The sequence below is a fragment of the Mobula hypostoma genome, chromosome 3, assembly GCF_963921235.1.
Source record: "Mobula hypostoma chromosome 3, sMobHyp1.1, whole genome shotgun sequence".
NCBI classification, from domain to species: Eukaryota; Metazoa; Chordata; class Chondrichthyes; order Myliobatiformes; family Myliobatidae; genus Mobula; species Mobula hypostoma.
Genome location: NC_086099.1, coordinates 3,915,637 through 3,931,975, shown reverse-complemented (window position 1 = coordinate 3,931,975; position 16,339 = coordinate 3,915,637).

The window sequence follows — 16,339 nt, the reverse complement described above, 5'->3', positions numbered from 1 at the left end:
ACTCTATTGAGACCTTTCACCATTCAATAGGATTCAAGGAGGTCATCCCTCATTAGAACATAGAACACAGAAATCTACAGCACATTACAGGCCCCTCGTGCCAACCATGAACCTACTCTAGAAACTGCCTACAATTTCCCTACTGCATAGCCCTCTATTTTTCTAAGCTCCATGTACTATCTAAGAGTCTCCTAAAAATCCCTATTGTATCCGCCTCTATCACCTTTGCTGGCAGTGTATTCCATGCACCCACCACTCTTTGTGTGAAAATATTACCTCTGACACCCCCCCTTGCCGCTTAAAACTATGCCCCCTCATGTTAGCCATTTCAGCCCTGGGGAAAAAAGCTATCCACACGATCAATGCCGCTCATCATCTTATACACCTCTATCAGGTCACCTCCCATCCTCTGTCACTCCAAGGAGAAAAGGCCAAGTTCACTCAACCTATTCTCATAAGACATGCTCCCCAATCCAGGCAAAATTCTTGTAAATCTCCTCTGCACTCTCTCTATAGTATCCACATCCTTCCTGTAGTGAGGTAACCAGAACTGAACACAGTACTCCAAGTGGGGTCTGACCAAGGTTTTATATAGCTGTAACATTACCTCACGGCTCTTGAGCTCAATCGTATGGCTGATGAAGGCCAACACACCACACTGTCAATCTGTGCAGCAGTTTTGAGTGTCCTATGGACCCCAAGATCTCCACACTGCCAAGAGTCTTACCATCAATATTGTATTCTGTATTCAAATTTGACATACCAAAATGAACCACTTCACACTTACCTGGGTTGAATTCCATCTGCCACTTCTCAGACCAGTTCTGCATCCTATCAATATCCCACTGTAACCTCTGACAGCCCTCCAGACTATCCACGACACTCCCAATTTTTGTATCATCAACAAACTTACTAACCCATCCTTCTACTTTCTCATCCAGGTCATTTATAAAAATCACAAAGAGGAGGGGTCCCAGAACAGATCCACTGGTCACCGACCTCCATGCAGAACACAAACCATCTACAACCACCCTTTGCCTTCTGTGGACAAGCCAATTCTGAGTCCACAAAGCAAGGTCTCCTTGGATCCCATGCCTCATTACTTTCTGAATGAGCCTCACATGGGAAACCTTATCAAATGCCTTGCTGAAATCCATATTCACTACATCCACTGCTCTACCTTCATCAAAATGTTTTGTTACATCCTGAAAGAATTCATTCAGATTCGTAAGGCACGATCTCTCTTGACAAAGCCATGCTGACTATCCCTAATCAGATTATTTCTCTCCAAATGCTCATAAATCCTGCCTCTCAGGATCTTCTCCAACACCTTGCCTACCACTAAAGTAAGACTCACAGGGCTATAATTTCCTGGGTTACCTCTACTCCCTTTCTTGAACAAGGGAACAACATTTGCAACCTTCCAATCCTCTGTTACTTCTCCCATCTCTACTGATGATGCAAAGATCATCGTCAGAGGCTCAGCAAACTCCTCCCTCACTTCCCACAGTAATCTGGGGTACATCTCATCCAGTCCCAGTGACTTATCTAACTTAATACCTTTCCAAAGCTCCAGCACATCCTTTTTCTTGATGTCTATACACTCAAGCATTTCAGTCTGCTTTATGTTGGTTTTGACTCTTCTTGTTAGCTATGGTTGTGTTATCTTTCTTTAGAATACTTCCTCTTTGGGATGTATATATCCCATGCCTTTGCACATGGCTTTCCCCCAGGTAATCCAGTTTCCTCCTGCATGGAGGTGCCTGCAGGTTGATTGGCTGCTGTCAATGATCAGTTAGTATAGACAAGTGGCAGAATGATCAAAGGGGAATGGATGGACTTGTGAGAAGTTCCAGCATACAGGGATGTAGAAAGAGTGAAAATCGGTCCGATGAGAACAGGCACTGACATGATGGGCTGAATGGCCTCTCCTGTATAGCTGCACACTGTGGTAGTGAATGATCCTGTCTCATTACGACACAACAGGCTGCTCCGTGGTTCCTGAATTCTGCAGAACGTAAGATATTGCCGGGCACAATTAGAAGTTTAAAACTTAGAACATAAGACCACAGGACCATAACATATAGGAGCAGAAGTAGGCCATTCGGCCCATCAAGTATGCTCCGCCATTCAATCATGGGCTGATCCATTTCTTCCAGTCATCCTCACTCCGCTGCTTTCTCCCCATACCCTTTGATGCCCTGGCTAATCAAGAACTTATCTATCTCTGCCTTAAAGACACCCAATGACTTGGCCTCACAGCCACTCATGGCAACAAATTCCACAGATTTACCACCCTCTGACTAAAGTAATTTCTCCGCATCTCAGTTCTAAATGGACGTCCTTCAAACTTGAAGTTGTGCCCTCTTGTCCTAGAATCTCCTACCATGGGAAATAAATAACTTTGCCATACCTAATCTGTTTAGGTCTTTAAACATTTGGGAAGTTTCTATGAGATCCCCCATTCATTCTCCTGAACTCCAGGGAATACAGCCCAAGAGTTGCCAGATGTTCCTCACATGGTAACCCTATCATTCCTGGAATCATTCTCGTGAATCTTCTCTGAACCCTCTCCAATGTTAATACATCCTTTCTAAAATAAGGAGCCCAAAACTGCATACAATACTCCAAGTGTGGTCTCACGAGTGCCTTAAAGAGCCTCAACATCACATCCCTACTCTTATATTCTACACCTCTAGAAATGAATGCCAACGTTGCATTCACCTTCTTCATAACTGACTCAACCTGGAGGTTAACCTTTAGGGCATCTTGCACAAGGGCTCCCATGAATTCAAATTCATCTCTGCGTTTTGAATTCTCTTCCCATCGAAATAATAGTCTGCCTGTTTATTTCTTCCTCCAAAGTGCATAACCATACATTTTTCAACACTATATTTCATTTGCCACTTCTTTGTCCATTCCCCTAAACTATCTAAGTCTCTCTGCAGGCTCTTTATTTCCTCAACACTAACCCCTCTTCCACCTATTTTTGTATCATCAGCAAATTTAGCAACAAATCCATTAATACCGTAGTCCAAATCATTGACATACATCGTAAAAACCAGCGGTCCCAACACCGACCCCTGTGGAACTCCACTGGTAACCGGCAGCCAGCCAGAATAGGATCCCCTTATTCCCACTCTCTGTTTTCTGCTGACCAGCCAATGCTCCACCCATGCTAGTAACTTCCCTGTAATTCTATCTGATCTTGCTAAGCAGCCTCATGTGTGGCACCTTGTCAAAGGCCTTCTGAAAATTCATGTACACCACATCCACTGCATCTCCTTTGTCTTCATCACCAATCCTTTAGCAGAAACAGTTATAGAGTGATAAGACCATAGACCACAAGACCATAAGGTACTGGAGCAGGATTAAGCCATCTGGGCCACTGCATCTGCTCCACTATTTCATCATGGCTGATCCAATTTTATTCTCAGCCCCAATCTTCTGCCTTCTCACCATATCCCTTCATGCCCTAACCTTTCAAGAAACTATCAGTCTCTGCCTTATGACTTGGCTTCCACAGCTGTCTGTGGCAAAGAATTCACAGATTCACCACCCTAGCTAAGAAATTCCTCCTGATATCCATTCTAAAAGGATGCCCCTCAATTCTGAGGCTGTGCTGGCACAGGAAAGATCCTCTCCACATCCACTCTATCAAGGCCTTTCACCATTCAGTAGGTTTCAATGAGGTTCCCCCTCATTCTTTTTGATTGTGTTTTGGAAACTGTTGGAGCCTGTGGCGTGCAGTTCAGAATTCAGTCATAGGCATGATCTAACGCTCTGCTGTCTGGAGAGCTGGCTCATCGAGAAGGCCAGTCAATGGATTCTGAAGAGGAGCGATAACATGAGCTGACTTGGGGAAAAGACCAGAGACTGTGCACTGTCATGAACGGCTCCATTTCGAAGCATCGAGGAAGATCGAAGCATCAAAGTGGATGCAGAGAGGTCAGTGAGTACCTTCAACAGAGGCCACGGGGCGACAACAGTCCGTAGCTGGGTCAGCGGCGTTCCGACCCGCCATTGCAGTCACTCTTCACAGAAGGACTAGGTTCGTGCAGACAAACGCCAAAGGGGGGATGTTTTCGATATTCTGAGTTTGCTGTGATTATTGGACTGTACTTTATACTGGTCTCCTTCAGCTTTTCGGTGTTTTCTTACTTGTGGCCAATTTGCAGGTGTGCAAAATGCTAGTGTTTGTGCGAGGGAGGGGTTGGGGATTTGGGGTCTGATTTTCTTGTAGCTGTTTTTCTGGGTGAGAGTTCTGTAAGTTTTTGTGTGAGAGAGGGGTTTGGGGGTCTTGATGCTATTGTCAATGTTCTTCTCTGCAGGTGAGGAGGTTAGGGATTTGCTGTTGTCATTGTTTGTTTTTCTGCAGGGAGGGTGTTGGGGGTTTGATGTGATGGTCGCTTTTTTTCTGAGGAGCAGTGGATCGGGAATTTGACGTTACTGCCCCTGTTTTTTTTTCCTCTCTGAGGGTAGGGAAATTTTCAGGGTTTGTGATTTTTGTTTCTTTTCTTTTTTTGTGCTGGGGGTGGGGAGTTGATATTTTTTCTTTCAACAACTCCCATGGTATTTCTGTATTTCATGGCTTTCTGGAGAAGATGAATCTCAGCAATGCGTACTTTGACAATATGAACCTCTGATTGTCCATGAGAAGGTCGGAGAATGAGGCTGAGGGGGATAATACTTGTTTTAGAATCAGAATCAGGTTTATTATCACCAGCATGAGGCATGAAATGTATTAACTTAGCAGCAGCTATTCAATGTAATACATAATCCATCAATGAGAAAAAATAATAATAAATAAACAAGTAAATAAACAATTACGTATATTGAATAGATTTTTTTAAAGTGTGAAAAAAAAATACTGTATATTTAAAAAAAGTGAGGTAGTGTCCAAAGCTTCAAAGTCCATTTAGGAATTGGATGACGGAGGGGAAGAAGCTGTTCCTGAATCGCTGAGTGTGTGCCTTCAGGCTTTTGTATCTCCTACCTGATGGTAACTGTGAGAAAAGGGCATGCCCTGGGTGTTGGAGATCCTTAATCATGGAAGCTGCCTTTCTGAGACACCGCTCCCTAAAGATGTCCTGGGTACCTTGTAGTCTAGTGCCCAAGATGGAGCAGACTAGATTTACAACCTTCTGCAGCTTCTTTCCGTCCTGTGCAGTAGCCCCTCCATACCAGACAGTGATGCAGCCTGTCAGAATGCTCTCCACAGTACAACTACAGAAGTTGAGTGTATTTGTTGACATGCCAAATCTCTTCAAAACTCCTCATAAAGTATTAACAGTTGTCTTGCCTTCTTTATAACTACATTGATATGTTGGGACCAGGTTAGATCCTCAGAGATCTTGACACTCAGGAACTTGAAGCTGCTCACTCTCTCCACATCTGACCCCTCTATGAGGATTGGTATGTGTTCCTTCATCTTACCCTTCCTGAAGTCCACAATCAGCTCTTTTGTCTACTGATATTGAGTACCAGGTTGTTGCTGTGGCACCACTCCACTAGTTGGCATATCTCACTCCTGTACGCCCTCTCGTCACCATCTGAGATTCTACCAACAATGGTTGTATCATCAGCAGATTTATAGATGGTATTTGAGCTATGCCTAGCCACACAGTGACGTGTATACAGAGAGTAGAGCAGTGGGCTAAGCACACACCCCTGAGGTGCGCCAGTGTTGATCATCAGCAAGGAGGATATGTTATCACCAATCCGCACAGATTGTGGTCTTCCAGTTAGGAAGTCGAGGATCCAATTGCAGGGAGAGGTACAGGGGCCCAGGTTCTGTAACTTCTTAATCAGGATTGTGGGAATGATGGTGTTAAATGCTGAGCTATCGTCGATGAACAGCATCCTGACGTAGGTGTTTGTGTTGTCTTGGTGGTCTAAAGCTGTGTGAAGAGCCATTGAAATTGCGTCTGCCGTTGACCTATTGTGGTGATAGGCAAATTGCAATGGGTCCAGGTCCTTGCTAAGACAGGAGTTCAGTCTAGTCATGACCAACCTCCTAAAGCATTTCATCACTGTCGATGTGAGTGCTACCGGGCGATAGTCATTAAGGCAGCCCACGTTATTCTTCTTAGGCACTGGTATGATTGTTGCTTTTTTGAAGCAAGTGGGAACTTCTGCCCATAGCAGTGAGAGGTTGAAAATGTCCTTGAATATTCCCACTAGTTGGCTGGCACAGGTTTTCAGAGCCTTACCAGGTTCTCCATCAGGACCTTCTGCCTGGCGATGGTTCACTCTCTTTAAAGACAGTCTAACATCGGCCTCTGAGACAGAGATCACAGGATCATCAGGTGCAGCAGGGATCTTCACAGCTGTAATTGTGTTCTCCCTTTCAAAGTGGGCATAGAAGGTGTTGAGTTCATCTGGTAGTGAAGCATCACTGCCATTCAAACTATTGGGTTTCGCTTTGTAGGAAGTAATGTCTTGCAGACCCTGCCAGAGTTGCCATGCATCTGATATAGCCTCCAAGCAATGCTTTTGACAAGATTCTGCATGGGAGGTTGGTCAAGACATTTCAGTCCCTTGACATTCAAGATGAGGTAGTAAATTGGATTAGATATTGGCTTTGTGGGAGAAGCCAGAGAGTTCTGGTAGACAGTTACCTGTCTCACCTGAAGCCTGTGCTAGTATCTTTTCTGTAACATTAAGTTCATCCACAATTTCTTCTTCTCCCCCCATTACTACCTCTCCAGTGTCATTTTTCAGCAGTCCAATATCCACTCTCATCTCTCTTTTACTCTTTATATATCTGAAAAACCTTTTGTGTCGTCAGTTATACTGGCTAACTTACTTTTATATTTTGTCTTTTCCCTCTTTATGGCTTTTTAGCTGCCTTCTGTTGGTCTTTAAAAGCTTTTCAACCCTCTAACTTCCCACTAATTTTTCTCTTTTGCTTTTATGCTTTCTTTGATTTTGCTTGTCGGCCACAGTTGCCCATTCTTCCTTTGGAATATTTCTTTGTCTTTGCAATGAATCTTTCCTGCACCATCCGAATTTCCCTCCAAAGCACCAGCCGTTGTTGTCTGCTGTCATTCCTGCTAGTGTCCCCTTCCAATCAACTTTCACCAGTTCCTTTCTCATACCTCTGTGATTCCCTTTACTCCACTGTAATACAGATACTGATACTTCTGATTTTAGCTTCTCCTTTGGATGGGTACATGGATGGGAGGGCTGTGGTCCGGGTGCAGGTCGATAGAGCTTGGCAGATTAATAGTTTACCATGGATAAGAGGGGCTGAAAGGCCTGTTTCTGTGTTGTAGTGTTCTATGACTCATCTGTTTGCTGAGTATGCCCACAAGAAAATGAATCTTATATGCTGACATCTCTGTACTTTGATAATAAAATTGACTTTGAATTTTGAACTTTTTGAACATTCCTCAGACCAGCACTGTGTGGTTTTCTGTACCTAATCATTGCGTTTCAGCTTGTTTGTATACAGGGAGAAGGGGCAGAGTCTGTGGTCTGCTTTACAAAGGCTGGGTGGAGGGTGGCTTTGTAGGTCCCCTTGAGGATTGTGCAACAAAGGTTGAGGGCATTTGAGTCCCTGGTGGGACAGGAGACAAGCTAGCGATACTTTAGTGATTCACTCTTAAAGCAGGTCAAGTTGAAATCGCCAGCAATGATGAAGAGGGCCTTAGGGTATTACGGCAGACCATGTGTTCTCCTTAGATTGAATCTGGAACCAGGACCCCCACCAGCTGGGCCATGTCCTCCTCTCTATGGTGCCATCAGGCAGAAGGTACTGGGGCCTGATGACACACACCTCAACAACAGCTTCTTCCCCATTGCTGACCTGAAGAACTCTAACACTAACACATTCTGCTGAAGGGTCTCAGCCAGAAACGTCGCCTGTACTCTTTTCCATAGATGCTGATGGGACCGGAACTCCAGGAGTCAGCAGAGATTGGATGAAACATCAGCTCCTCGTGATTGGTGAGAGGGTTGGTAGGGGAATGGAAGCATTGGTACAGTCTGGGGTAAGTATCTTCAGGCGTGACCTCTGTGTGAAGGTGTGTTTTGGCTGATTTTCCTTTGAGGCCACACCCTGGTGCTTTTCCCCTCCATCCCCAGCTCCCGTGCTGGGGGATCTGTGCGCACACTCCAGAACACAACTTGTTGATGCCCAAAGACGATGCAGGAGGAGGAACAAACAGACAAACAAACAGTATGTACAAAACCCAACAGGACAACTGGGTGGGTGGAGAACACCACACCATCTGAAGAATGAGGAGGAGCTTACAAGGGAACAGCAAGCAAAGGACCTGCTTACAAAGGAGCTGATCTTCACCTCGGCTTTCTTCACATACTGCCATTGACTAACCAAGTAGCCCAGAGGCTGAGGAGGGAGGTGGAGCTAATCTAGGAAGAGGCTTGAAGTGTCCTAGACAGACGAGATCAAAGGGAGCATTCCCCGTGAACACCACACAGCTGGGATTCCGGAATCTGATGGGCACTCCATCTAAAAACAACCAGAGCGTCAGTCAGGAGCTAGAAGATCAAGGTCCATGTCCTGACCATTCAGGTCCTGTTGGGGTCTGGCTATGGGATTCCAGAATAACCCTCACTTTGTCGTGCGAGCTGGAATCTGGTCCCTCACGGGGTCTGCCCACTTCACCCTGAGGTCCAGTTGGACAGTGTCCATCAGAGTGTTGACTATTTTGGAATGAAGAGGAAAGACTAGCATGGATAAAGCACTGGCTGATTGGCAGGAGGCAAAGAGTGGGAATAAAGGCAGCCTTTTCTGACTGGCTGCCGGTGACTAGTGGTGTTCCACAGGGTCTGTGATGGCATCAATTCTGTTTACGTTATATGCCAATGATTTGAATAATAGAATTGATGGCTTTGTTGCAAAGTTTGCAGATGATATGAAGACAGGTGGAGGGGCAGGTAGCTTTGAAGAAGTAGAGAGGCTACAGAAGGACTTAGACAGATTAGGAGAATGGACAAAGAAATGGCTGATGGAAAACGATGTCGGGAAGAATATGGTCATGCTCTTTGTAGAAGAAATGAAAGGGCTGACTATTTTCTAAATGGAAAGAAAATACAAAAAACTGAGATGCAAAGGGACAGGTGCTGGTTTACAAGTAAATGATAGATTTAACATGAATGTAAGGAAGGACAAGCCAATGACTGGGTACGAATGCAGACAGAGCAAAGAATTAAATTGTACCACAGAGGCAAAATTCAAAAGGGTGAAGAATGCGGGACTGAAGGTGCTGTTTTTAAATGTGCATAGCATTCAAATAAGGTGGACAAACTTGTGGCACAATTAGAGATTGGTCGGTATGATGTTGTGGGCATTACTGAGTCATGGCTGAAAGAAGGCCAGAGTTGGGAGCTTATCATCAAAGGATATACTTGGTATCAAAAGGACAGGCAGGAAGGCACAGGCAGTGGTGTGACTCTGTTGGTAAGGGATGGAATTACATCTTTAGACAGAGGTAACAAAGGATCAGAGAATGTTGAATCTTTGTGAGTGGAGTTAAGAAACTGCAAAGGGGAAACAAAACATTATGAGAATCATTTATAGGGCCAGCTGATGGCGCAGTGGCATCAGTGCCGGACTTCGGAGTGAAGGCTCTTGAGTTCGAATCCAGCCAGCTCCCTGGCACGCTTTCCATCCATGCTGGGTTGAGCGTCGAGCTAGCAACTCGGCCTCGTAAGAATAAGAAAGCCTGCTTAAAAAAAAAAGTCGTCATGACGGCATCCCGATGACTCCACTCGGAATTAAGGGCTTTCTTCTTCTTCATATGTAGGCCTCCAAATAGTAGCCAAGATGTGGGGTTGAAATTGTAAAGGGAGCTGGAAAAGGCATTTAATAAGGGTAATGACACAATTATATTGGAAGATTTAAATATGCAAGAGGATTGGGAAAATCAGGTCAGTGTCAGATGGCAAGAATGGGAATTTGTTGAATGCCTATGAGATGGGTTTTTAGAGCAGCTTGTGCTTGAGCCTACTCGGGGAAAGGCTATCTTTAGATTGGGTGTTGTGTAATAACCCAGATCTTATCAGGGAGCTTAACATATCGGAACCCTTAGGAGGCAGTGATCATGATATGATTGAATTCATACTGCAGTTTAAGAGGGAGAAGCATAACTCACATGTATCAGTATCACAATGGAATAAAGGGAATTACAGAGGCATGAGAGAGGAGCTTGCCCAGGTGGATTGGAGGAGGATACTGGCAGGGATGATGGCAGAGCAGAAATGGCTGAAGTTTCTGGGAATAGTTCACAAGGTGCAGGATAGATATTTTCCACAGAAGTTGTTCTCAAATGCAGGGGTAGGCAACTGCACCGACAATGGAAGTTAAGGACTGCATAAAAGCCAAGGAAAGGAAAGGGCATATAAGATAGCAAAAGTGAGTGGGATGTTGCATGATTGGGAAGCTTTTAAAATCCAATAAAAGGCAATTAAAAGGCAGTAAGAAAGGAAAAGATTAAATATGAGGGCAAACAGCCAATAATATAAAGTAGGGTACTAAAAGTTTTTCAGCTATATAACGAGTAAAAGGGAGGTGAGAGTTGATATTGGACCATTGGAAAATGATGCTGGTGAGGTGGTAATGGGGGACAAAGAAATGGCAGATGAACTTAATGAGTACTTTGCATCAGTCTTCACTGTGGAAGACACTAGCAGTGTGCCAGATGCCCGTGAGTGTCGGGGGGCAGGAGTGAGTGCCATTGCTATTACAAAGGCACTGAACGGTCTTAAGGTGGATAAATCACCTGGGATGAATGGACTACATCTCAGAGTCCTGAGAGAGGTTGCTGAAGAGATAACAAATGAATTGGTCATGATCTTCAAGAATCACTTAATTCTGGCATGGTCCCAGAGGAATGGAAAATTGGAAGTGTCACTCCACCCTTTAAGAAGGGAGGAAGGCAAAAGAAAGGAAATTATAGGCCCGTTAGCTTAACCTCAGGGTCTGGGATCATGCTGGAGTCAATTATTAAGGATGAGGTTCAAGGTACTTGGAGACTAATTATAAAGTAAGTCAAAGTCAGCATTGTTTCTGCAGAGGGAAATCTTGCCTGAAAAATCTGTTAAAGGTCTTCGAGGAAGTAACACACAGGGTGGACAAAGGAGAGGCAGTAGATATCATTTACTTGGATTTCCAGAAGGCATTTGCTAAGGTGCCACACATGAGACTGCTTAACAAGATAAAATCCTATGATGTTACAGGAAGATACTGGCATGGATAAAGGAATGGCTGACAGGCAGGAGGCAGCTAGTGAGAATTAAACGTACCTTTTATTATTGGCTGCCCGTGAAAGTGGTGTTCCTCAGGGGTCAGTATTGGGATTGCTACTTTTCACATTGTTTGTCAATGATTTGGATAATGAAATTGATGGCTTTGTGGCAGTTTGTGGATGATACGAAGATAGGTGGAGGGGTAGGTAGTGCTGAGGAAGCAATGTGATTGCAGCAGGACTTAGACAAATTGGAAGAATGGGCAAAAAAAGTGTCAGATGGAGTACAGTGTTGGGAAATGTATGGCAATGCATTTTGGTAAAAAGAACAATATTATCTAAATGGAGAGACTGTTCAAACATTAGAGGTGCAGAGGGACTTGGGAGTCCTCATGCAAGACTCCCAGAAGTTTAAAAACCTCCTAATTCACAGGTTGAGTCTGTGGCAAAGAAGGCAAATGCAATGTTGGCATTTATTTCAAGGGAAATGGAATATAAAAGTAAGGAGATAACATTGACGGTTTATAAGACACTGGTCAGGCTGCACTTGGAGTATTGTCAACAGTTTTGGGCCCCCTATCTCAGAAAGGATGTGTTGTCATTGGAGAGAGTCCAGACGATGTTCACGAGGATGATTTTGTGAATGAAGGGGTTAACATATGAGGAGCGTTTGGCAGCTTTGGGCTGGTACTCGCTGGAATTTAGAAGAATGCCAGGGGCCAGTGGGGTGGGGGGATCTCATTGAGACCTACCAAGTATTGAAAGGATTAGATAGGGTAGATGTGAAGAGGATGTTTCCTATGGTGGATGTATCTAGAACTAGAGGGCATAGCCTCAAAATTGAGGGACAACCCTTTAGAACAGGTGCAAGGAGGAATATTTCTAGCCAGCGAGTAGTGAATCTGTGGAATGCTCTGCCACAGACTGCAGAGGAGGCCAGGGTCCGTGGGTATATTTAAGGTAAAAGTTGATGGTTTCCTGATCGGTCAGGGCAGCCAAGGTTATTGCGAGTAGACAGGTGTATTAGATTGAGTGGGATCCAGGATCAGCCATGATGAGATGGTGGAGCAAACTCAATGGGCTGAATGGCCTAATTCTGCTCCTGGTCTTATGGTCTTATATTTCCCGATCTGCATTTGGACATTGGCACCATTTTCAGACAGGCCCAAAGGGTGCATCTGACATCACCGAAGGGCTTTGTTGACATCACCCTGGGAGCCGCTCCTTAGCAATAGTCCAGGATCAACAGCGATAGTGGGCCTCAAGCAGTAATTTCCCATATTTACTCAGAGTGGACCCCCAAATCCCAACAACTAATCTATCATCCTTCCCAATGACATTCACTTCAATCATTGCCCCCTGAGGGAATGGAAGGAATTGGAACATTGTCTCACTGTTACTGGAATTCTCTCTCTTTGGGATTCTCTCTATCTTGTGCAGATTTCTTCCTTCCCCTTCCGACATCTCCCCTTCTTATCTGCATCTGTTTCTCTTCTCATCAGAGCTTTGATGTGGAAGATTTAGATCAGGAAAGTCGGTCAAGTCTGGGATCAAGCGCCAGGTTCCTGAATCTCAGGAAGAGGCCTTTTGTCCCGTTGTGGTGCTGACACAACGAATGCTCCGCAGATCGTCCTTGTTCTTCTCTGTCCTCTTTCCCTCCATCTCCAGTTCATCCGCTCAGAGGTTTCAGCCCCTCAGAAGAATGTGCTCACTTTCACAACCATTTCACAACAGTATTTGAGGCCACCATAAAACCCACTGAGGGAGGAGTTCTGAGATGAGACCTTTCAGCCCATTGTGGTGCTGCTAGGTTGTAGGTTTGAATACACCAGGTCCTGACTCGATTAGTGTTACTCTGTTCGGAATGCCAGAGAGCAGGAAGATCCAAGGACCAGATCTGTCACTTGGGGACCGGGCAAATTTCAACATTACTGATCAGCAAATCCGCAGCCCCTAACGCATCCTGATCAGCAAACCGCCCTGAAGCCATGCCGAGGGTGGTGGTTCTGCCTCTGGTCTCCAGGTCACAAGATCACAAGACAAAGGAGCAGAAGTAGGCCATTCGGCCCATCGAGTCTGCTCCGCCACTCCACCATGAGCCAAACTATTCTCCCATCTAGTTCCAGTTTCCGGATTTTACCCCATATCCCTTGATACCCTGACTAATTAGATACCTGTCAATCTCCTCCTTAAACACCCTCAATGATCGGGCCTCCACAACCATATGTGGCAACAAATTCCACAAATCCACGACCCTCTGGCTAAAAAATTTCTCCTCATTTCTGTTTTAAATGGGTACCCTCTAATTCCTGCACTCGCCCACCAAGGGAAACAGCCTTTCCACATCTACTCTGTCCAACTCTTTCAACATTCGAAACGTTTCTAGGAGATCCCCTCTCATTCTTCTATACTCTAATGAATACAGTCCAAGAGCCGACAAACGCTTATCATATGTTAGCCCCTGCATTCCAGGAATCATCCTCATAAATCTTCTCTGAACTCTCTCCAACATCAGTACATCCCTTCTAAGATAGGGGGCCCAAAACTGCACACAGTATTCCAAATGAGGTCTCACCAGTGCCCCATAAAGCCTCATCAACACCTCCTTACTCTTATACACTATTCCTCTTGAAATGAATGCCAACATAGCATTCGCTTTCCTTACTGCCAATCCAACCTGGTGGTTAACCTTTAGGGTATCCTGCATGAGGACCCCCAAGTCCCTTTGCACTTCCAATTTTTGAATTTTCTCCCCATCTAAATAATAATCTGCCCAATTATTTCTTCTTCCAAAATGTACAACCATACATTTCTCAACATTGTATCTCATCTGACATTTCTTTGCCCACTCTCCTAAACTGACCAAGTCTCTCTGCAACCTTTCCGTTTCTTCAACACTTCCTGCCCCTCCACCTATCTTGGTGTCATCCGCAAACTTAGCCACAAAACCATTTAATCCATAATCTAAATCATCAATATACATTGTAAAAAGAAGCGGCCCCAACACCAACCCCTGCGGAATACCACTAGTAACTGGCAACCAATCAGAATAGGATCCCTTTATTCCCACCCTTTGCTTTCTGCCTATCAGCCAATGCTGAACCCATTTCAATATCTTTCCTGTAATTCCATGGGCTCTCATCTTATTAAGCAGCCTCTTATGCGGCACCTTATCGAAGGCCTTTTGAAAATCCAGATACACTACATTCCACAGCCTCTCCCTTATCAATCTTATTTGAGATTACCTCAAAAATTCCAATAGATTGGTGAGACAGGATCTTTGCTTCATGAAACCATGCTGGCTTGGGCCTATCTTGTCATGCACCTCAAGGTATTTCATAACCTTGTCCTTGAGGATCGACTCCAATAACTTCCCAACTACCGATGTCAGACTAATAGGTCTGTAATTTTCTTCTTGCTGCCTCCCTCCTTTCTTAAACAGCAGAACTACATTTGCGACCTTCCAGTCCTGGAATGATCATTTCTGGATGATCATTTCCAAAGCCTCCACAATCTCCAAAGCTACCTCCTTCAGAACCCATGGATGCACCTCATCCGGTCCGGGAGACCTATCTACTCTCAGTCCATGTAGCTTCCCAAGCACTTTCTCTCTAGTAATCTTGACTGTACCTAACTCTATTCCCTGAGACCTCTGGCTATCAGGTATGTTGCTAATGTCTTCCACTGTGAAGACTGATGCAAAATACTCGTTTAGTTCCCCTGCCATCTCTTTGTTACCCATTATAATTTCTCCAGCATCATTTTCAATCGGTCCTATATCTACCCATGTCACTCTTTTACTCTTCATATATTTAAAAAAAAACTCTTAGTGTCCTTTTTTATGTTAATTGCCAACTTCCTTTCATAATTCATCTTTTCTTTCCTAATGACTTTCTTAGTTCCCTTCTGTAAGTTTTTAGAAGTCGTCTTGTCCTCAGTTTTCACTTCCTTGTACACCATCTCTTTTGCTTTTATTTTAGCCTTAACCTCTCTCGTGAGCCACACTCGTGCCATTTTTCCATTCATGATTTTCTTTTTTCTTGGAATATATTTTTTCGTGCACTTTCCTTATTTCTTGTAGGAATTTCATCCAATTCTGCTCTACCGTCCCTCCATCTAGCTTACTTTTCCAATCGACTTGGGTCAGTTCCTCTCTCATACCACTGTAATTTCCTTTGTTCCACTGAAATATCGATACACCTGATACCAGCTTCTCCTTTTCAAATTTGAAACTGAACTCAATCATATTATGATCACTACTTCCAAGGGGTCCCATTACCTCCAGCTCCCTAATCGCCTCAGGTTCGTTACACAGCACCCAAACCAAAACAGCCGGTCCCCTGGTGGGCTTATGGACAAGCTGCTCCAAAAAGCCATCCCGTAGGCATTCTACAAACTCCCTCTCCTGAGATCCAGTACCTTCCTGACTTTCCTAATCCACTTTCATATTAAAATCCCCCATAATTATCTTGACATTTTCCTTCTGACACGCTTTTTCTATTTCCAGCTGTAACTTGCAGTCCACATCTCGGCTGCTGTTTGGAGGCCTGTATATAACTGCTATTAGTGCCTTTTTACCCTTGCCATTTCTTAACTCGACCCATAAGGATTCTACTTCTTCTGATCCTATGTCACTTCTTTCTAGTGATTTGATATTGTTGCTTACCATCAGGGCCACGCCAACCCCTTTACCTACCTTCCCATCTTTCCTTTCCACTGTGTATCCTTGGACATTCAGCTCCCAATCACATCCATCATTTAGCCATGACTCGAGTTTAAATCCAGTTGTGATGCTGAATCTCATTGCGACTGTCCCACTGGTGTCAGAGTGGCCTTGTGATGTCAGGGTTTGCCTCTCCTCGAGTGGTCACACCTCAGCATCTCCATATTTAGGAAATTGGCTGGGTTACAATGACACATTGAGGGTGAAAGGAATAACTGGCTTCCATGTCACCCTGGGTCTGTGACTTCGGGAGTGGTAGAGGGTAGGATCACTCACTATCCCTGCCCCCTGTCCAAGTTAATGCAGATTCAGGGCTGAAATGCTTTTAGGGAACAAGAAAACAGCTGAGACATTGTGCAAAATATTCAGAATTATACTTCCTACTTGCATTTAACTTCAAAGA